This window comes from Leucopleurus acutus (assembly GCF_964270905.1).
Source record: "Leucopleurus acutus genome assembly, chromosome: 12".
In the NCBI taxonomy this organism is placed as follows: domain Eukaryota; kingdom Metazoa; phylum Chordata; class Mammalia; order Artiodactyla; family Delphinidae; genus Leucopleurus; species Leucopleurus acutus.
In genome coordinates, this window is record NC_139154.1 from 27049958 (window position 1) to 27071822 (window position 21865).

Genomic DNA, 21865 nt, shown 5'->3' on the forward strand with positions numbered 1-21865 from the left:
AGGGTACGACAACGGTTTAGGGGGAGCGTACGTGTGAGGGCGCGGGTTAGTGTCGGCGTACGGGTTAGGATTAGGGGACGGGTGAGGGGAAGGCTTCGGGGAAGGGTTAGGGTTAGGGTTCGGGCTAGGGTTAGGGTTAGGGGACGGGGACGGTTTAGGCTCCAGGTGAAGGTACCACAACGGTTTAGGGGGAGCGTACGTGTGAGGGCGCGGGTTAGTGTGAGCGTACGGGTTAGGATTAGGGGACGGGTGAGGGGAAGGCTTCGGGGAAGTGTTAGGGTTAGGGTTCGGGCTAGAGTTAGGGTTAGGGGACGGGGACGGTTTAGGGTCCAGGTGAGGGTACCACAACGGTTTAGTGGGAGCGTACGTTTGAGGGCGCGGGTTAGTGTGAGCGTACGGGTTAGGATTAGGGGAAGGGTTAGGGGAAGGCTTCGGGGAAGGGTTAGGGTTAGGGTTCGGGCTAGGGTTAGGGTTAGGGGACGGGGATGGTTTAGGGTCCAGGTGAGGGTACGACAACGGTTTAGGGGGAGCGTACGTGTGAGGGCGCGGGTTAGTGTGAGCGTACGGGTTAGGATTAGGGGACGGGTGAGGGGAAGGCTTCGGGGAAGGGTTAGGGTTAGGGTTCGGGCTAGGGTTAGGGTTAGGGGACAGGGACGGTTTAGGGTCCAGGTGAGGGTACGACAACGGTTTAGGGGGATCGTACGTGTGAGGGCGCGGGTTAGTGTGGGCGTACGGGTTAGGATTAGGGGACGGGTGAGGGGAAGGCTTCGGCGAAGTGTTAGGGTTAGGGTTCGGGCTAGGGTTAGGGTTAGGGGACGGGGACGGTTTAGGGTCCAGGTGAGGGTACGACAACGGTTTAGGGGGAGCCTACGTGTGAGGGTGCGGGTTAGTGTGGGCGTACGGGTTAGGATTAGGGGACGGGTGAGGGGAAGGCTTCGGGGAAGGGTTAGGGTTAGGGTTCGGGCTAGGGTTAGGGTTAGGGGACGGGGACGGTTTAGGGTCCAGGTGAGGGTACGACAACGGTTTAGGGGGAGCGTACGAGTGAGGGCGCGGTTAGTGTGGGCGTACGGGTTAGGATTAGGGGACGGGTGAGGGGAAGGCTTCGGCGAAGTGTTAGGGTTAGGGTTCGGGTTAGGGTTAGGGTTAGGGGACGGGGACGGTTTAGGGTCCAGGTGAGGGTACGACAACGGTTTAGGGGGAGCGTACGTGTGAGGGCGCGGGTTAGTGTGGGCGTACGGGTTAGGATTAGGGGACGGGTGAGGGGAAGGCTTCGGGGAAGGGTTAGGGTTAAGGTTCGGGCTAGGGTTAGGGTTAGGGGACGGGGACGGTTTAGGGTCCAGGTGAGGGTACGACAACGGTTTAGGGGGAGCGTACGTGTGAGGGCGCGGGTTAGTGTGAGCGTACGGGTTAGGATTAGGGGAAGGGTGAGGGGAAGGCTTCGGGGAAGTGTTAGGGTTAGGGTTCGGGCTAGGGTTAGGGTTAGGGGACGGGGACGGTTTAGGGTCCAGGTGAGGGTACGACAACGGTTTAGGAGGAGCGTACGTGTGAGGGCACGGGTTAGTGTGAGCGTACGGGTTAGGATTAGGGGACGGGTGAGGGGAAGGCTTCGGGGAAGGGTTAGGGTTAGGGTTCGGGCTAGGGTTAGGGTTAGGGGACGGGGACGGTTTAGGGTCCAGGTGAGGGTATGACAACGGTTTAGGGAGAGCGCACGTGTGAGGGTGCGGGTTAGTGTTAGCGTACGGTTTAGGATTAGGGGACGGGTGAGTGGAAGGCTTCGGGGAAGGGTTAGGGTTAGGGTTCGGGCTAGGGTTAGGGTTAGGGGACGGGGACGGTTTAGGGTCCAGGTGAGGGTACGACAACGGTTTAGGAGGAGCGTACGTGTGAGGGCGCGGGTTAGTGTGAGCGTACGGGTTAGGATTATGGGACGGGTGAGGGGAAGGCTTCGGGGAAGGGTTAGGGTTAGGGTTCGGGCTAGGGTTAGGGTTAGGGGACGGGGACGGTTTAGGGTCCAGGTGAGGGTACGACAACGGTTTAGGGGGAGCGTACGTGTGAGGGCGCGGGTTAGTGTGAGCGTACGGGTTAGGATTAGGTGACGGGTGTGGGGAAGGTTTCGGGGTAGGGTTAGGGTTAGGGTTCGGGCTAGGGTTAGGGTTAGGGCACGGGGACGGTTTAGGGTCCAGGTGAGGGTACGACAACGGTTTAGGGGGAGCGTACGTGTGAGGGCGCGGTTAGTGTGAGTGTACGGGTTAGGATTAGGGGACGGGTGAGGGGAAGGCTTCGGGGAAGGGTTAGGGTTAGGGTTCGGGCTAGGGTTAGGGTTAGGGGACGGGGACGGTTTAGGGTCCAGGTGAGGGTACAACAACAACTGTTTAGGGAGAGCGTACGTGTGAGGGCGTGGGTTAGTGTGAGCGTACGGGTTAGGATTAGGGGACGGGTGAGGGGAAGGCTTCGGGGAAGGGTTAGGGTTAGGGTTCGGGCTAGGGTTAGGGTTAGGGGACGGGGACGGTTTAGGGTCCAGTTGAGGGTACGACAACCGTTTAGGGAGAGCGTACGTGTGAGGGCGCGGGTTAGTGTGAGCGTACGGGTTAGGATTAGGGGACGGGTGAGGGGAAGGCTTCGGGGAAGGGTTAGGGTTAGGGTTCGGGCTAGGGTTAGGGTTAGAGGACGGGGACGGTTTAGGGTCCAGGTGAGGGTACGACAATGGTTTAGGGGGAGCGTACGAGTGAGGGCGCGGGTTAGTGTGAGCGTACGGGTTAGGATTAGGGGACGGGTGAGGGGAAGGCTTCGGGGAAGGGTTAGGGTTAGGGTTCGGGCTAGGGTTAGGGTTAGGGGACGGGGACGGTTTAGGGTTCAGGTGAGGATACGACAACGGTTTAGGGGGAGCGTACGTGTGAGGGCGCGGGTTAGTGTGGGCGTACGGGTTAGGATTAGGGGACGGGTGAGGGGAATGCTTCGGGGAAGGGTTAGGGTTAGGGTTCGGGCTAGGGTTAGGGTTAGGGGACGGGGACGGTTTAGGGTCCAGGTGAGGGTACGACAACGGTTTAGGGGGAGCGTACGTGTGAGGGCGTGGGTTAGTGTGAGGGTACGGGTTAGGATTAGGGGATGGGTGAGGGGAAGGCTTCGGGGAAGGGTTAGGGTTAGGGTTCGGGCTAGGGTTAGGGTTAGGGGACGGGGACGGTTTAGGGTCCAGGTGAGGGTACGACAACGGTTTAGGGGGAGCGTACGTGTGAGGGCGCGGGTTAGTGTGAGCGTACGGGTTAGGATTAGGGGACGGGTGAGGGGAAGGCTTCGGGGAAGAGTTAGGGTTAGGGTTCGGGCTAGGGTTAGGGTTAGGGGACGGGGACGGTTTAGGCTCCAGGTGAAGGTACGACAACGGTTTAGGGGGAGCGTACGTGTGAGGGCGCGGTTTAGTGTGAGCGTACGGGTTAGGATTAGGGGACGGGTGAGGGGAAGGCTTCGGGGAAGGGTTAGGGTTAGGGTTCGGGCTAGGGTTAGGGTTAGGGGACGGGGACGGTTTAGGGTCCAGGTGAGGGTACCACAACGGTTTAGGGGGAGCGTACGTGTGAGGGCGCGGGTTAGTGTGACCGTACGGGTTAGGATTAGGGGAAGGGTTAGGGGAAGGCTTCGGGGAAGGGTTAGGGTTAGGTTTCGGGCTAGGGTTAGGGTTAGGGGACGGGGACGGTTAGAATCCAGGTGAGGGTACGACAACGGTTTAGGGGGAGCGTACGTTTGAGGGCGCGGGTTACTGTGAGCATACGGGTTAGGATTAGGGGAAGGGTTAAGGGAAGGCTTCGGGGAAGGGTTAGGGTTAGGGTTCGGGCTAGGGTTAGGGTTAGGGGACGGGGACGGTTTAGGGTCCAGGTGAGTGTACCACAACGGTTTAGGGGGAGCGTACGTGTGAGGGCGCGGGTTAGTGTGACCGTACGGGTTAGGATTAGGGGAAGGGTTAGGGGAAGGCTTCGGGGAAGGGTTAGGGTTAGGGTTCGGGCTAGGGTTAGGGTTAGGGGACGGGGACGGTTTAGGGTCCAGGTGAGGGTACGACAACGGTTTTGGGGGAGCGTACGTGTGAGGGCGTGGGTTAGTGTGAGCGTACGGGTTAGGATTAGGGGACGGGTGAGGGGAAGGCTTCGGGGAAGGGTTAGGGTTAGGGTTCGGGCTAGGGTTAGGGTTAGGGGACGGGGACGGTTTAGGGTCCAGGTGAGGGTACGACAACGGTTTAGGGGGAGCGTACGTGTGAGGGCGCGGGTTAGTGTGGGCGTACGGGTTAGGATTAGGGGACGGGTGAGGGGAAGGCTTCGGGGAAGGTTTAGGGTTAGGTTTCGGGCTAGGGTTAGGGTTAGGGGACGGGGACGGTTTAGAATCCAGGTGAGGGTACGACAACGGTTTAGGGGGAGCGTACGTGTGAGGGCGCGGGTTAGTGTGAGCGTACGGGTTAGGATTAGGGGACGGGTGAGGGGAAGGCTTCGGGAAAGGGTTAGGGTTAGGGTTCGGGCTAGGGTTAGGGTTAGGGGACGGGGACGGTTTAGGGTCCAGGTGAGGGTACGACAACGGTTTAGGGGGAGCGTACGTGTGACGGGGCGGGTTAGTGTGGGGGTACGGGTTAGGATTAGGGGACGGGTGCGGGGAAGGCTTCGGGGAAGGATTAGGGTTAGCGTTCGGGCTACGGTTAGGGTTAGGGGACGGGGACGGTTTAGGGTCCAGGTGAGGGTACGACAACGGTTTAGGGGGAGCGTACGTGTGAGGGCGCGGGTTAGTGTGGGCGTACGGGTTAGGATTAGGGGACGGGTGAGGGGAAGGCTTCGGCGAAGGGTTAGGGTTAGGGTTCGGGCTAGGGTTAGGGTTAGGGGACGGGGACGGTTTAGGGTCCAGGTGAGGGTACGACAACAGTTTAGGGGGAGCGTACGTGTGAGGGCGCGGGTTAGTGTGGGCGTACGGGTTAGGATTAGGGGACGGGTGAGGGGAAGGCTTCGGGGATGGGTTAGGGTTAGGGTTCGGGCTAGGGTTAGGGTTAGGGGACGGGGACGGTTTAGGGTCCAGGTGAGGGTACGACAACGGTTTAGGGGGAGTGTACGTGTGAGGGCGTGGGTTAGTGTCGGCGTACGGGTTAGGATTAGGGGACGGGTGAGGGGAAGGCTTCGGGGAAGGGTTAGCTTTAGGGTTCGGGCTAGAGTTAGGGTTAGGGGACGGGGACGGTTTAGGGTCCAGGTGAGGGTACCACAACGGTTTAGGGGGAGCGTACGTTTGAGGGCGCGGGTTACTGTGAGCGTACGGGTTAGGATTAGGGGAAGGGTTAGGGGAAGGCTTCGGGGAAGGGTTAGGGTTAGGGTTCGGGCTAGGGTTAGGGTTAGGGGACGGGGACGGTTTAGGGTCCAGGTGAGTGTACCACAACGGTTTAGGGGGAGCGTACGTGTGAGGGCGCGGGTTAGTGTGACCGTACGGGTTAGGATTAGGGGAAGGGTTAGGGGAAGGCTTCGGGGAAGGGTTAGGGTTAGGGTTCGGGCTAGGGTTAGGGTTAGGGGACGGGGACGGTTTAGGGTCCAGGTGAGGGTACGACAACGGTTTCGGGGGAGCGTACGTGTGAGGGCGTGGGTTAGTGTGAGCGTACGGGTTAGGATTAGGGGACGGGTGAGGGGAAGGCTTCGGGGAAGGGTTAGGGTTAGGGTTCGGGCTAGGGTTAGGGTTAGGGGACGGGGACGGTTTAGGGTCCAGGTGAGGGTACGACAACGGTTTAGGGGGAGCGTACGTGTGAGGGCGCGGGTTAGTGTGGGCGTACGGGTTAGGATTAGGGGACGGGTGAGGGGAAGGCTTCGGGGAAGGTTTAGGGTTAGGTTTCGGGCTAGGGTTAGGGTTAGGGGACGGGGACGGTTTAGAATCCAGGTGAGGGTACGACAACGGTTTAGGGGGAGCGTACGTGTGAGGGCGCGGGTTAGTGTGAGCGTACGGGTTAGGATTAGGGGAAGGGTGAGGGGAAGGCTTCGGGGAAGGGTTAGGGTTAGGGTTCGGGCTAGGGTTAGGGTTAGGGGACGGGGACGGTTTAGGGTCCAGGTGAGGGTACGACAACGGTTTAGGGGGAGCGTACGTGTGAGGGCGCGGGTTAGTGTGAGCGTACGGGTTAGGATTAGGGGACGGGTGAGGGGAAGGCTTCGGGAAAGGGTTAGGGTTAGGGTTCGGGCTAGGGTTAGGGTTAGGGGACGGGGACGGTTTAGGGTCCAGGTGAGGGTTCGACAACGGTTTAGGGGGAGCGTACGTGTGACGGGGCGGGTTAGTGTGGGCGTACGGGTTAGGATTAGGGGACGGGTGCGGGGAAGGCTTCGGGGAAGGATTAGGGTTAGGGTTCGGGCTACGGTTAGGGTTAGGGGACGGGGACGGTTTAGGGTCCAGGTGAGGGTACGACAACGGTTTAGGGGGAGCGTACGTGTGAGGGCGCGGGTTAGTGTGGGCGTACGGGTTAGGAATAGGGGACGGGTGAGGGGAAGGCTTCGGCGAAGGGTTAGGGTTAGGGTTCGGGCTAGGGTTAGGGTTAGGGGACGGGGACGGTTTAGGGTCCAGGTGAGGGTACGACAACGGTTTAGGGGGAGCGTACGTGTGAGGGCGCGGGTTAGTGTGAGCGTACGGGTTAGGATTAGGGGACGGGTGAGGGGAAGGCTTCGGGAAAGGGTTAGGGTTAGGGTTCGGGCTAGGGTTAGGGTTAGGGGACGGGGACGGTTTAGGGTCCAGGTGAGGGTACGACAACGGTTTAGGGGGAGCGTACGTGTGACGGGGCGGGTTAGTGTGGGCGTACGGGTTAGGATTAGGGGACGGGTGCGGGGAAGGCTTCGGGGAAGGATTAGGGTTAGCGTTCGGGCTACGGTTAGGGTTAGGGGACGGGGACGGTTTAGGGTCCAGGTGAGGGTACGACAACGGTTTAGGGGGAGCGTACGTGTGAGGGCGCGGGTTAGTGTGGGCGTACGGGTTAGGATTAGGGGACGGGTGAGGGGAAGGCTTCGGCGAAGGGTTAGGGTTAGGGTTCGGGCTAGGGTTAGGGTTAGGGGACGGGGACGGTTTAGGGTCCAGGTGAGGGTACGACAACAGTTTAGGGGGAGCGTACGTGTGAGGGCGCGGGTTAGTGTGGGCGTACGGGTTAGGATTAGGGGACGGGTGAGGGGAAGGCTTCGGGGATGGGTTAGGGTTAGGGTTCGGGCTAGGGTTAGGGTTAGGGGACGGGGACGGTTTAGGGTCCAGGTGAGGGTACGACAACGGTTTAGGGGGAGTGTACGTGTGAGGGCGCGGGTTAGTGTCGGCGTACGGGTTAGGATTAGGGGACGGGTGAGGGGAAGGCTTCGGGGAAGGGTTAGCTTTAGGGTTCGGGCTAGAGTTAGGGTTAGGGGACGGGGACGGTTTAGGGTCCAGGTGAGGGTACCACAACGGTTTAGGGGGAGCGTACGTTTGAGGGCGCGGGTTACTGTGAGCGTACGGGTTAGGATTAGGGGAAGGGTTAGGGGAAGGCTTCGGGGAAGGGTTAGGGTTAGGGTTCGGGCTAGGGTTAGGGTTAGGGGACGGGGACGGTTTAGGGTCCAGGTGAGTGTACCACAACGGTTTAGGGGGAGCGTACGTGTGAGGGCGCGGGTTAGTGTGACCGTACGGGTTAGGATTAGGGGAAGGGTTAGGGGAAGGCTTCGGGGAAGGGTTAGGGTTAGGGTTCGGGCTAGGGTTAGGGTTAGGGGACGGGGACGGTTTAGGGTCCAGGTGAGGGTACGACAACGGTTTCGGGGGAGCGTACGTGTGAGGGCGTGGGTTAGTGTGAGCGTACGGGTTAGGATTAGGGGACGGGTGAGGGGAAGGCTTCGGGGAAGGGTTAGGGTTAGGGTTCGGGCTAGGGTTAGGGTTAGGGGACGGGGACGGTTTAGGGTCCAGGTGAGGGTACGACAACGGTTTAGGGGGAGCGTACGTGTGAGGGCGCGGGTTAGTGTGGGCGTACGGGTTAGGATTAGGGGACGGGTGAGGGGAAGGCTTCGGGGAAGGTTTAGGGTTAGGTTTCGGGCTAGGGTTAGGGTTAGGGGACGGGGACGGTTTAGAATCCAGGTGAGGGTACGACAACGGTTTAGGGGGAGCGTACGTGTGAGGGCGCGGGTTAGTGTGAGCGTACGGGTTAGGATTAGGGGAAGGGTGAGGGGAAGGCTTCGGGGAAGGGTTAGGGTTAGGGTTCGGGCTAGGGTTAGGGTTAGGGGACGGGGACGGTTTAGGGTCCAGGTGAGGGTACGACAACGGTTTAGGGGGAGCGTACGTGTGAGGGCGCGGGTTAGTGTGAGCGTACGGGTTAGGATTAGGGGACGGGTGAGGGGAAGGCTTCGGGAAAGGGTTAGGGTTAGGGTTCGGGCTAGGGTTAGGGTTAGGGGACGGGGACGGTTTAGGGTCCAGGTGAGGGTACGACAACGGTTTAGGGGGAGCGTACGTGTGACGGGGCGGGTTAGTGTGGGCGTACGGGTTAGGATTAGGGGACGGGTGCGGGGAAGGCTTCGGGGAAGGATTAGGGTTAGGGTTCGGGCTACGGTTAGGGTTAGGGGACGGGGACGGTTTAGGGTCCAGGTGAGGGTACGACAACGGTTTAGGGGGAGCGTACGTGTGAGGGCGCGGGTTAGTGTGGGCGTACGGGTTAGGAATAGGGGACGGGTGAGGGGAAGGCTTCGGCGAAGGGTTAGGGTTAGGGTTCGGGCTAGGGTTAGGGTTAGGGGACGGGGACGGTTTAGGGTCCAGGTGAGGGTACGACAACGGTTTAGGGGGAGCGTACGTGTGAGGGCGCGGGTTAGTGTGGGCGTACGGGTTAGGATTAGGGGACGGGTGAGGGGAAGGCTTCGGGGATGGGTTAGGGTTAGGGTTCGGGCTAGGGTTAGGGTTAGGGGACGGGGACGGTTTAGGGTCCAGGTGAGGGTACGACAACGGTTTAGGGGGAGCGTACGTGTGAGGGCGCGGGTTAGTGTGGGCGTACGGGTTAGGATTAGGGGACGGGTGAGGGGAAGGCTTCGGCGAAGGGTTAGGGTTAGGGTTCGGGCTAGGGTTAGGGTTAGGGGACGGGGACGGTTTAGGGTCCAGGTGAGGGTACGACAACGGTTTAGGGGGAGCGTACGTGTGAGGGCGCGGGTTGGTGTCGGCGTACGGGTTAGGATTAGGGGACGGGTGAGGGGAAGGCTTCGGGGAAGGGTTAGGGTTAGGGTTCGGGCTAGGGTTAGGGTTAGGGGACGGGGACGGTTTAGGCTCCAGGTGAAGGTACCACAACGGATTAGGGGGAGCGTACGTGTGAGGGCGCGGGTTAGTGTGAGCGTACGGGTTAGGATTAGGGGACGGGTGAGGGGAAGGCTTCGGGGAAGGGTTAGCTTTAGGGTTCGGGATAGAGTTAGGGTTAGGGGACGGGGACGGTTTAGGGTCCAGGTGAGGGTACCACAACGGTTTAGGGGGAGCGTACGTTTGAGGGCGTGGGTTACTGTGAGCGTACGGGTTAGGATTAGGGGAAGGGTAAGGGGAAGGCTTCGGGGAAGGGTTAGGGTTAGGGTTCGGGCTAGGGTTAGGGTTAGGGGACGGGGACGGTTTAGGGTCCAGGTGAGGGTACGACAGCAGTTTAGGGGGAGCGTACGTGTGAGGGCGCGGGTTAGTGTGAGCGTACGGGTTAGGATTAGGGGACGGGTGAGGGGAAGGCTTCGGGGAAGGGTTAGGGTTAGGGTTCGGGCTAGGGTTAGGGTTAGGGGACGGGGACGGTTTAGGGTCCAGGTGAGGGTACGACAACGGTTTAGGGGGAGCGTACGTGTGAGGGCGCGGGTTAGTGTGAGCGTACGGGTTAGGATTAGGGGACGGGTGAGGGGAAGGCTTCGGGGAAGGGTTAGGGTTAGGGTTCGGGCTAGGGTTAGGGTTAGGGCACGGGGACGGTTTAGGGTCCAGGTGAGGGTACAACAACAACTGTTTAGGGAGAGCGTACGTGTGAGGGCGCGGGTTAGTGTGAGCGTACGGGTTAGGATTAGGGGACGGGTGAGGGGAAGGCTTCGGGGAAGGGTTAGGGTTAGGGTTCGGGCTAGGGTTAGGGTTAGGGGACGGGGACGGTTTAGGGTCCAGGTGAGGGTACGACAACCGTTTAGGGGGAGCGTATGTGTGAGGGCGCGGGTTAGTGTGGGCGTACGGTTTAGGATTAGGGGACGGGTGAGGGGAAGGCTTCGGGGAAGGGTTAGGGTTAGGGTTCAGGCTAGGGTTAGGGTTAGGGGACGGGGACGGTTTAGGGTCCAGGTGAGGGTACAACAACGGTTTAGGGGGAGCGTACGTGTGAGGGCGCGGGTTAGTGTGAGCGTACGGGTTAGGATTAGGGGACGGGTGAGGGGAAGGCTTCGGGGAAGGGTTAGGGTTAGGGTTCGGGCTAGGGTTAGGGTTAGGGGACGGGGACGGTTTAGGGTCCAGGTGAGGGTACGACAACGGTTTAGGGGGAGCGTACGTGTGAGGGCGCGGGTTAGTGTGAGCGTACGGGTTAGGATTAGGGGACGGGTGAGGGGAAGGCTTCGGGGAAGGGTTAGGGTTAGGGTTCGGGCTAGGGTTAGGGTTAGGGGACGGGGACGGTTTAGGGTCCAGGTGAGGGTACGACAACGGTTTAGGGGGAGCGTACGTGTGAGGGCGCGGGTTAGTGTGGGCGTACGGGTTAGGATTAGGGGACGGGTGAGGGGAAGGCTTCGGGGAAGGGTTAGGGTTAGGGTTCGGGGTAGGGTTAGGGTTAGGGGACGGGGACGGTTTAGGGTCCAGGTGAGGGTACGACAACGGTTTAGGGGGAGCGTACTTGTGAGGGCGTGGGTTAGTGTGGGCGTACGGGTTAGGATTAGGGGACGGGTGAGGGGAAGGCTTCGGCGAAGGGTTAGGGTTAGGGTTCGGGCTAGGGTTAGGGTTAGGGGACGGGGACGGTTTAGGGTCCAGGTGAGGGTACGACAACGGTTTAGGGGGATCGTACGTGTGAGGGCGCGGGTTAGTGTGGGCGTACGGGTTAGGATTAGGGGACGGGTGAGTGGAAGGCTTCGGGGAAGGGTTAGGGTTAGGGTTCGGGCTAGGGTTAGGGTTAGGGGACGGGGACGGTTTAGGGTCCAGGTGAGGGTACGACAACGGTTTAGGGGGAGCGTACGTGTTAGGGCGCGGGTTAGTGTGAGCGTACGGGTTAGTATTAGGGGACGGGTGAGGGGAAGGCTTCGGGGAAGGGTTAGGGTTAGGGTTCGGGCTAGGGTTAGGGTTAGGGGACGGGGACGGTTTAGGGTCCAGGTGAGGGTACGACAACGGTTTAGGGGGAGCGTACGTGTGAGGGCGCGGGTTAGTGTGGGCGTACGGGTTAGGATTAGGGGACGGGTGAGGGGAAGGCTTCGGGGAAGAGTTAGGGTTAGGGTTCGGGCTAGGGTTAGGGTTAGGGGACGGGGACGGTTTAGGGTCCAGGTGAGGGTACGACAACGGTTTAGGGGGAGCGTACGTGTGAGGGCGCGGTTTAGTGTGGGCGTACGGGTTAGGATTAGGGGACGGGTGAGGGGAAGGCTTCGGCGAAGGGTTAGGGTTAGGGTTCGGGCTAGGGTTAGGGTTAGGGGACGGGGACGGTTTAGGGTCCAGGTGAGGGTACGACAACGGTTTAGGGGGAGCGTACGTGTGAGGGCGCGGGTTAGTGTGGGCGTACGGGTTAGGATTAGGGGACGGGTGAGGGGAAGGCTTCGGCGAAGGGTTAGGGTTAGGGTTCGGGCTAGGGTTAGGGTTAGGGGACGGGGACGGTTTAGGGTCCAGGTGAGGGTACGACAACGGTTTAGGGGGAGCGTACGTGTGAGGGCGCGGGTTAGTGTCGGCGTACGGGTTAGGATTAGGGGACGGGTGAGGGGAAGGCTTCGGGGAAGGGTTAGGGTTAGGGTTCGGGCTAGGGTTAGGGTTAGGGGATGGGGACGGTTTACGCTCCAGGTGAAGGTACCACAACGGATTAGGGGGAGCGTACGTGTGAGGGCGCGGGTTAGTGTGAGCGTACGGGTTAGGATTAGGGGACGGGTGAGGGGAAGGCTTCGGGGAAGGGTTATGGTTAGGGTTCGGGCTAGGGTTAGGGTTAGGGGACGGGGACGGTTTAGGGTCCAGTTGAGGGTACGACAACGGTTTAGGGGGAGCGTACGTGTGAGGGCGCGGGTTAGTGTGAGCCTACGGGTTAGGATTAGGGGACGGGTGAGGGGAAGGCTTCGGGGAAGGGTTAGGGTTAGGGTTCGGGCTAGGGTTAGGGTTAGGGGACGGGGACGGTTTAGGGTCCAGGTGAGGGTACGACAACGGTTTAGGGGGAGCGTACGTGTGAGGGCGCGGGTTAGTGTGAGCGTACGGGTTAGGATTAGGGGACGGGTGAGGGGAAGGCCTCGGGAAAGGGTTAGGGTTAGGGTTCGGTCTAGGGTTAGGGTTAGGGGACGGGGACGGTTTAGGGTCCAGGTGAGGGTACGACAACGGTTTAGGGGGAGCGTACGTGTGACGGGGCGGGTTAGTGTGGGCGTACGGGTTAGGATTAGGGGACGGGTGCGGGGAAGGCTTCGGGGAAGGATTAGGGTTAGCTTTCGGGCTACGGTTAGGGTTAGGGGACGGGGACGGTTTAGGGTCCAGGTGAGGGTACGACAACGGTTTAGGGGGAGCGTACGTGTGAGGGCGCGGGTTAGTGTGGGCGTACGGGTTAGGATTAGGGGACGGGTGAGGGGAAGGCTTCGGCGAAGGGTTAGGGTTAGGGTTCGGGCTAGGGTTAGGGTTAGGGGACGGGGACGGTTTAGGGTCCAGGTGAGGGTACGACAACGGTTTAGGGGGAGCGTACGTGTGAGGGCGCGGTTTAGTGTGGGCGTACGGGTTAGGATTAGGGGACGGGTTAGGGGAAGGCTTCGGGGATGGGTTAGGGTTAGGGTTCGGGCTAGGGTTAGGGTTAGGGGACGGGGACGGTTTAGGGTCCAGGTGAGGGTACGACAACGGTTTAGGGGGAGCGTACGTGTGAGGGCGCGGGTTAGTGTGGGCGTACGGGTTAGGATTAGGGGACGGGTGAGGGGAAGGCTTCGGCGAAGGGTTAGGGTTAGGGTTCGGGCTAGGGTTAGGGTTAGGGGACGGGGACGGTTTAGGGTCCAGGTGAGGGTACGACAACGGTTTAGGGGGAGCGTACGTGTGAGGGCGCGGGTTAGTGTGAGCGTACGGGTTAGGATTAGGGGACGGGTGAGGGGAAGGCTTCGGGGAGGGTTAGGGTTAGGGTTCGGGCTAGGGTTAGGGTTAGGGGACGGGGACGGTTTAGGGTCCAGGTGAGGGTACCACAACGGTTTAGGGGGAGCGTACGTGTGAGGGCGCGGGTTAGTGTGAGCGTACGGGTTAGGATTAGGGGACGGGTGAGGGGAAGGCTTCGGGGAAGGGTTAGCTTTCGGGTTCGGGCTAGAGTTAGGGTTATGGGACGGGGACGGTTTAGGGTCCAGGTGAGGGTACCACAACGGTTTAGGGGGAGCGTACGTTTGAGGGCGCGGGTTACTGTGAGCGTACGGGTTAGGATTAGGGGAAGGGTTAGGGGAAGGCTTCGGGGAAGGGTTAGGGTTAGGGTTCGGGCTAGGGTTAGGGTTAGGGGACGGGGACGGTTTAGGGTCCAGGTGAGGGTACGACAACAGTTTAGGGGGAGCGTACGTGTGAGGGCGCGGGTTAGTGTGAGCGTACGGGTTAGGATTAGGGGACGGGTGAGGGGAAGGCTTCGGGGAAGGGTTAGGGTTAGGGTTCGGGCTAGGGTTAGGGTTAGGGGACGGGGACGGTTTAGGGTCCAGGTGAGGGTACGACAACGTTTTAGGGGGAGCGTACGTGTGAGGGCGCGGGTTAGTGTGAGCGTACGGGTTAGGATTAGGGGACGGGTGAGGGGAAGGCTTCGGGGAAGGGTTAGGGTTAGGGTTCGGGCTAGGGTTAGGGTTAGGGGACGGGGACGGTTTAGGGTCCAGGTGAGGGTACAACAACAACTGTTTAGGGAGAGCGTACGTGTGAGGGCGCGGGTTAGTGTGAGCGTATGGGTTAGGATTAGGGGACGGGTGAGGGGAAGGCTTCGGGGAAGGGTTAGGGTTAGGGTTCGGGCTAGGGTTAGGGTTAGGGGACGGGGAAGGTTTAGGGTCCAGGTGAGGGTACGACAACCGTTTAGGGGGAGCGTATGTGTGAGGGCGCGGGTTAGTGTGGGCGTACGGTTTAGGATTAGGGGACGGGTGAGGGGTAGGCTTCGGGGAAGGGTTAGGGTTAGGGTTCAGGCTAGGGTTAGGGTTAGGGGACGGGGACGGTTTAGGGTCCAGGTGAGGGTACGACAACGGTTTAGGGGGAGCGTACGTGTGAGGGCGCGGGTTAGTGTGAGCGTACGGGTTAGGATTAGGGGACGGGTGAGGGGAAGGCTTCGGGGAAGGGTTAGGGTTAGGGTTCTTTCTAGGGTTAGGGTTAGGGGACGGGGGCGGTTTAGGGTCCAGGTGAGGGTACGACAACGGTTTAGGGGGAGCGTACGTGTGAGGGCGCGGGTTAGTGTGGGCGTACGGGTTAGGATTAGGGGACGGGTGAGGGGAAGGCTTCGGGGAAGGGTTAGGGTTAGGGTTCGGGCTATGGTTAGGGTTAGGGGACCGGGACGGTTTAGGGTCCAGGTGAGGGTACGACAACGGTTTAGGGGGAGCGTACGTGTGAGGGCGCGGGTTAGTGTGGGCGTACGGGTTAGGATTAGGGGTCGGGTGAGGGGAAGTCTTCGGGGAAGGGTTAGGGTTAGGGTTCGGGCTAGGGTTAGGGTTAGGGGACGGGGACGGCTTAGGGTCCAGGTGAGGGTACGACAACGGTTTAGGGGGAGCGTACGTGTGAGGGCGCTGGTTAGTGTGAGCGTACGGGTTAGGATTAGGGGACGGGTGAGGGGAAGGCTTCGGGGAAGGGTTAGGGTTAGGGTTCGGGCTAGGGTTAGGGTTAGGGGACGGGGACGGTTTAGGGTCCAGGTGAGGGTACGACAACGGTTTAGGGGGAGCGTACGTGTGAGGGCGCGGGTTAGTGTGAGCGTACGGGTTAGGATTAGGGGACGGGTGAGGGGAAGGCTTCGGGGATGGGTTAGATTTAGGGTTCTGGCTAGGGTTAGGGTTAGGGGACGGGGACGGTTTAGGGTCCAGGTGAGGGTACGACAACGGTTTAGGGGGAGCGTACGTGTGAGGGCGCGGTTTAGTGTGGGCGTACGGGTTAGGATTAGGGGACGGGTGAGGGGAAGGCTTCGGCGAAGGGTTAGGGTTAGGGTTCGGGCTAGGGTTAGGGTTAGGGGACGGGGACGGTTTAGGGTCCAGGTGAGGGTACGACAACGGTTTAGGGGGAGCGTACGTGTGAGGGCGCGGGTTAGTGTGGGCGTACGGGTTAGGATTAGGGGACGGGTGAGGGGAAGGCTTCGGCGAAGGGTTAGGGTTAGGGTTCGGGCTAGGGTTAGGGTTAGGGGACGGGGACGGTTTAGGGTCCAGGTGAGGGTACGACAACGGTTTAGGGGGAGCGTACGTGTGAGGGCGCGGGTTAGTGTCGGCGTACGGGTTAGGATTAGGGGACGGGTGAGGGGAAGGCTTCGGGGAAGGGTTAGGGTTAGGGTTCGGGCTAGGGTTAGGGTTAGGGGATGGGGACGGTTTACGCTCCAGGTGAAGGTACCACAACGGATTAGGGGGAGCGTACGTGTGAGGGCGCGGGTTAGTGTGAGCGTACGGGTTAGGATTAGGGGACGGGTGAGGGGAAGGCTTCGGGGAAGGGTTATGGTTAGGGTTCGGGCTAGGGTTAGGGTTAGGGGACGGGGACGGTTTAGGGTCCAGTTGAGGGTACGACAACGGTTTAGGGGGAGCGTACGTGTGAGGGCGCGGGTTAGTGTGAGCCTACGGGTTAGGATTAGGGGACGGGTGAGGGGAAGGCTTCGGGGAAGGGTTAGGGTTAGGGTTCGGGCTAGGGTTAGGGTTAGGGGACGGGGACGGTTTAGGGTCCAGGTGAGGGTACGACAACGGTTTAGGGGGAGCGTACGTGTGAGGGCGCGGGTTAGTGTGAGCGTACGGGTTAGGATTAGGGGACGGGTGAGGGGAAGGCCTCGGGAAAGGGTTAGGGTTAGGGTTCGGTCTAGGGTTAGGGTTAGGGGACGGGGACGGTTTAGGGTCCAGGTGAGGGTACGACAACGGTTTAGGGGGAGCGTACGTGTGACGGGGCGGGTTAGTGTGGGCGTACGGGTTAGGATTAGGGGACGGGTGCGGGGAAGGCTTCGGGGAAGGATTAGGGTTAGCTTTCGGGCTACGGTTAGGGTTAGGGGACGGGGACGGTTTAGGGTCCAGGTGAGGGTACGACAACGGTTTAGGGGGAGCGTACGTGTGAGGGCGCGGGTTAGTGTGGGCGTACGGGTTAGGATTAGGGGACGGGTGAGGGGAAGGCTTCGGCGAAGGGTTAGGGTTAGGGTTCGGGCTAGGGTTAGGGTTAGGGGACGGGGACGGTTTAGGGTCCAGGTGAGGGTACGACAACGGTTTAGGGGGAGCGTACGTGTGAGGGCGCGGTTTAGTGTGGGCGTACGGGTTAGGATTAGGGGACGGGTTAGGGGAAGGCTTCGGGGATGGGTTAGGGTTAGGGTTCGGGCTAGGGTTAGGGTTAGGGGACGGGGACGGTTTAGGGTCCAGGTGAGGGTACGACAACGGTTTAGGGGGAGCGTACGTGTGAGGGCGCGGGTTAGTGTGGGCGTACGGGTTAGGATTAGGGGACGGGTGAGGGGAAGGCTTCGGCGAAGGGTTAGGGTTAGGGTTCGGGCTAGGGTTAGGGTTAGGGGACGGGGACGGTTTAGGGTCCAGGTGAGGGTACGACAACGGTTTAGGGGGAGCGTACGTGTGAGGGCGCGGGTTAGTGTGAGCGTACGGGTTAGGATTAGGGGACGGGTGAGGGGAAGGCTTCGGGGAGGGTTAGGGTTAGGGTTCGGGCTAGGGTTAGGGTTAGGGGACGGGGACGGTTTAGGGTCCAGGTGAGGGTACCACAACGGTTTAGGGGGAGCGTACGTGTGAGGGCGCGGGTTAGTGTGAGCGTACGGGTTAGGATTAGGGGACGGGTGAGGGGAAGGCTTCGGGGAAGGGTTAGCTTTCGGGTTCGGGCTAGAGTTAGGGTTATGGGACGGGGACGGTTTAGGGTCCAGGTGAGGGTACCACAACGGTTTAGGGGGAGCGTACGTTTGAGGGCGCGGGTTACTGTGAGCGTACGGGTTAGGATTAGGGGAAGGGTTAGGGGAAGGCTTCGGGGAAGGGTTAGGGTTAGGGTTCGGGCTAGGGTTAGGGTTAGGGGACGGGGACGGTTTAGGGTCCAGGTGAGGGTACGACAACAGTTTAGGGGGAGCGTACGTGTGAGGGCGCGGGTTAGTGTGAGCGTACGGGTTAGGATTAGGGGACGGGTGAGGGGAAGGCTTCGGGGAAGGGTTAGGGTTAGGGTTCGGGCTAGGGTTAGGGTTAGGGGACGGGGACGGTTTAGGGTCCAGGTGAGGGTACGACAACGTTTTAGGGGGAGCGTACGTGTGAGGGCGCGGGTTAGTGTGAGCGTACGGGTTAGGATTAGGGGACGGGTGAGGGGAAGGCTTCGGGGAAGGGTTAGGGTTAGGGTTCGGGCTAGGGTTAGGGTTAGGGGACGGGGACGGTTTAGGGTCCAGGTGAGGGTACAACAACAACTGTTTAGGGAGAGCGTACGTGTGAGGGCGCGGGTTAGTGTGAGCGTACGGGTTAGGATTAGGGGACGGGTGAGGGGAAGGCTTCGGGGAAGGGTTAGGGTTAGGGTTCGGGCTAGGGTTAGGGTTAGGGGACGGGGAAGGTTTAGGGTCCAGGTGAGGGTACGACAACCGTTTAGGGGGAGCGTATGTGTGAGGGCGCGGGTTAGTGTGGGCGTACGGTTTAGGATTAGGGGACGGGTGAGGGGTAGGCTTCGGGGAAGGGTTAGGGTTAGGGTTCAGGCTAGGGTTAGGGTTAGGGGACGGGGACGGTTTAGGGTCCAGGTGAGGGTACGACAACGGTTTAGGGGGAGCGTACGTGTGAGGGCGCGGGTTAGTGTGAGCGTACGGGTTAGGATTAGGGGACGGGTGAGGGGAAGGCTTCGGGGAAGGGTTAGGGTTAGGGTTCTTTCTAGGGTTAGGGTTAGGGGACGGGGGCGGTTTAGGGTCCAGGTGAGGGTACGACAACGGTTTAGGGGGAGCGTACGTGTGAGGGCGCGGGTTAGTGTGGGCGTACGGGTTAGGATTAGGGGACGGGTGAGGGGAAGGCTTTGGGGAAGGGTTAGGGTTAGGGTTCGGGCTATGGTTAGGGTTAGGGGACCGGGACGGTTTAGGGTCCAGGTGAGGGTACGACAACGGTTTAGGGGGAGCGTACGTGTGAGGGCGCGGGTTAGTGTGGGCGTACGGGTTAGGATTAGGGGTCGGGTGAGGGGAAGTCTTCGGGGAAGGGTTAGGGTTAGGGTTCGGGCTAGGGTTAGGGTTAGGGGACGGGGACGGCTTAGGGTCCAGGTGAGGGTACGACAACGGTTTAGGGGGAGCGTACGTGTGAGGGCGCTGGTTAGTGTGAGCGTACGGGTTAGGATTAGGGGACGGGTGAGGGGAAGGCTTCGGGGAAGGGTTAGGGTTAGGGTTCGGGCTAGGGTTAGGGTTAGGGGACGGGGACGGTTTAGGGTCCAGGTGAGGGTACGACAACGGTTTAGGGGGAGCGTACGTGTGAGGGCGCGGGTTAGTGTGAGCGTACGGGTTAGGATTAGGGGACGGGTGAGGGGAAGGCTTCGGGGATGGGTTAGATTTAGGGTTCTGGCTAGGGTTAGGGTTAGGGGACGGGGACGGTTTAGGGTCCAGGTGAGGGTACGACAACCGTTTAGGGGGAGCGTACGTGTGAGGGCGCGGGTTAGTGTGAGCGTACGGGTTAGGATTAGGGGACGGGTGAGGGGAAGGCTTCGGGGAAGGGTTAGGGTTAGGGTTCGGGCTAGGGTTAGGGTTAGGGGACGGGGACGGTTTAGGGTCCAGGTGAGGGCACGACAACCATTAAGGGAGAGCGTACGTGTGAGGGCGCTGGTTAGTGTGAGCGTACGGGTTAGGATTAGGGGACGGGTGAGGGGAAGGCTTCGGGGAAGGATTAGGATTAGGGTTCGGGCTACGGGAAGGGTTAGGGGACGGGGACGGTTTAGGGTCCAGGTGAGGGTACGACAACGGTTTAGGGGGATCGTACGTGTGAGGGCGCGGGTTAGTGTGAGCGTACGGGTTAGGATTAGGGGACGGGTGAGGGGAAGGCTTCGGCGAAGGGTTAGGGTTAGGGTTCGGGCTAGGGTTAGGGTTAGGGGACGGGGACGGTTTAGGGTCCAGGTGAGGGTACGACAACGGTTTAGGGGGAGCGTACGTGTGAGGGCGCGGGTTAGTGTGGGTGTACGGGTTAGGATTAGAGGACGGGTGAGGGGAAGGCTTCGGGGAAGGGTTAGGGTTAGGGTTCGGGCTAGGGTTAGGGTTAGGGGACGGGGACGGTTTAGGGTCCAGGTGAGGGTACGACAACGGTTTAGGGGGAGCGTACGTGTGAGGGCGCGGGTTAGTGTGAGCGTACGGGTTAGGATTAGGGGACGGGTGAGGGGAAGGCTTCGGGGAAGGGTTAGGGTTAGGGTTCGGGCTAGGGTTAGGGTTAGGGGACGGGGACGGTTTAGCGTCCAGGTGAGGGTACAACAACGGTTTAGGGGGAGCGTACGTGTGAGGGGGCGGGTTAGTGTGGGCGTACGGGTTAGGATTAGGGGATGGGTGAGGGGAAGGCTTCGGGGAAGGATTAGGCTTAGGGTTCGGGCTAGGGTTAGGGTTAGGGGACGGGGACGGTTTAGGGTCCAGGTGAGGGGACGACAACGGTTTAGGGGGATCGTACGTGTGAGGGCGCGGGTTAGTGTGAGCATACGGGTTAGGATTAGGGGACGTGTGAGGGGAAGGCTTCGGCGAAGGGTTAGGGTTAGGGTTCGGGCTAGGGTTAGGGTTCGGGGACGGGGACGGTTTAGTGTCCAGGTGAGGGTACGACAACGGTTTAGGGGGAGCGTACGTGTGAGGGCGCGGGTTAGTGTGAGCGTACGGGTTAGGATTAGGGGACGGGTGAGGGGAAGGCTTCGGGGAAGTGTTAGGGTTAGGGTTCGGGCTAGTGTTAGGGTTAGGGGATGGGGACGGTTTAGGGTCCAGGTGAGGGTACGACAACGGTTTAGGGGGAGCGTACGTGTGAGGGCGCACGTTAGTGTGGGCGTACGGGTTAGGATTAGGGGACGGGTGAGGGGAAGGCTTCGGGGAAGGGTTAGGGTTAGGGTTCGGGCTAGGGTTAGGGTTAGGGGACGGGGACGGTTTAGGGTCCAGGTGAGGGTACGACAACGGTTTAGGGGGAGCATACGTGTGAGGGCGCGGGTTAGTGTGAGCGTACGGGTTAGGATTAGGGGACGGGTGAGGGGAAGGCTTCGGGGAAGGGTTAGGGTTAGGGTTCGGGCTAGGGTTAGGGTTAGGGGACGGGGACGGTTTAGGGTCCAGGTGAGGGTACGACAACGGTTTAGGGGGAGCGTACGTGTGAGGGCGCGGGTTAGTGTGGGCGTACGGATTAGGATTAGGGGAAGGGTGAGGGGAAGGCTTCGGGGAAGGGTTAGGGTTAGGGTTCGGGCTAGGGTTAGGGTTAGGGGACGCGGACGGTTTAGGGTCCAGGTGAGGGTACGACAACGGTTTAGGGGGAGCGTACGTGTGAGGGCGCGGGTTAGTGTGAGCGTACGGGTTAGGATTAGGGGAAGGGTGAGGGGAAGGCTTCGGGGAAGGGTTAGGGTTAGGGTTCGGGCTAGGGTTAGGGTTAGGGGATGGGGACGGTTTAGGGTCCAGGTGAGGGTACGACAAAGGTTTAGGGGGAGCGTACGTGTGAGGGCGCGGGTTAGTGTGAGCGTACGGGTTAGGATTAGGGGACGGGTGAGGGGAAGGCTTCGGGGATGGGTTAGAGTTAGGGTTCTGGCTAGGGTTAGGGTTAGGGGACGGGGACGGTTTAGGGTCCAGGTGAGGGTACGACAACCGTTTAGGGGGAGCGTACGTGTGAGGGCGCGGGTTAGTGTGGGCGTACGGGTTAGGATTAGGGGACGGGTGAGGGGAAGGCTTCGGGGAAGGGTTAGGGTTAGGGTTCGGGCTAGGGTTAGGGTTAGGGGACGGGGACGGTTTAGGGTCCAGGTGAGGGCACGACAGCCGTTAAGGGAGAGCGTACGTGTGAGGGCGCTGGTTAGTGTGAGCGTACGGGTTAGGATTAGGGGACGGGTGAGGGGAAGGCTTCGGGGAAGGGTTAGGGTTAGGGTTCGGGCTAGGGTTAGGGTTAGGGGACGGGGACGGTTTAGGGTCCAGGTGAGGGTACGACAACCGTTTAGGGGGAGCGTACGTGTGAGGGCGCGGGTTAGTGTGGGCGTACGGTTTAGGATTAGGGGACGGGTGAGGGGAAGGCTTCGGGGAAGGGTTAGGGTTAGGGTTCAGGCTAGGGTTAGGGTTAGGGGACGGGGACGGTTTAGGGTCCAGGTGAGGGTACGACAACGGTTTAGGGGGATCGTAAGTGTGAGGGCGCGGGTTAGTGTGAGCGTACGGGTTAGGATTAGGGGACGGTTGAGGGGAAGGCTTCGGGGAAGGGTTAGGGTTAGGGTTCGTGCTAGGGTTAGGGTTAGGGGACGGGGACGGTTTAGGGTCCAGGTGACGGTACGACAACGGTTTAGGGGGAGCGTACGTGTGAGGGCGCGGGTTAGTGTGAGCGTACGGGTTAGGATTAGGGGACGGTTGAGGGGAAGGCTTCGGGGAAGGGTTAGGGTTAGGGTTCGTGCTAGGGTTAGGGTTAGGGGACGGGGACGGTTTAGGGTCCAGGTGAGGGTACGACAACCGTTT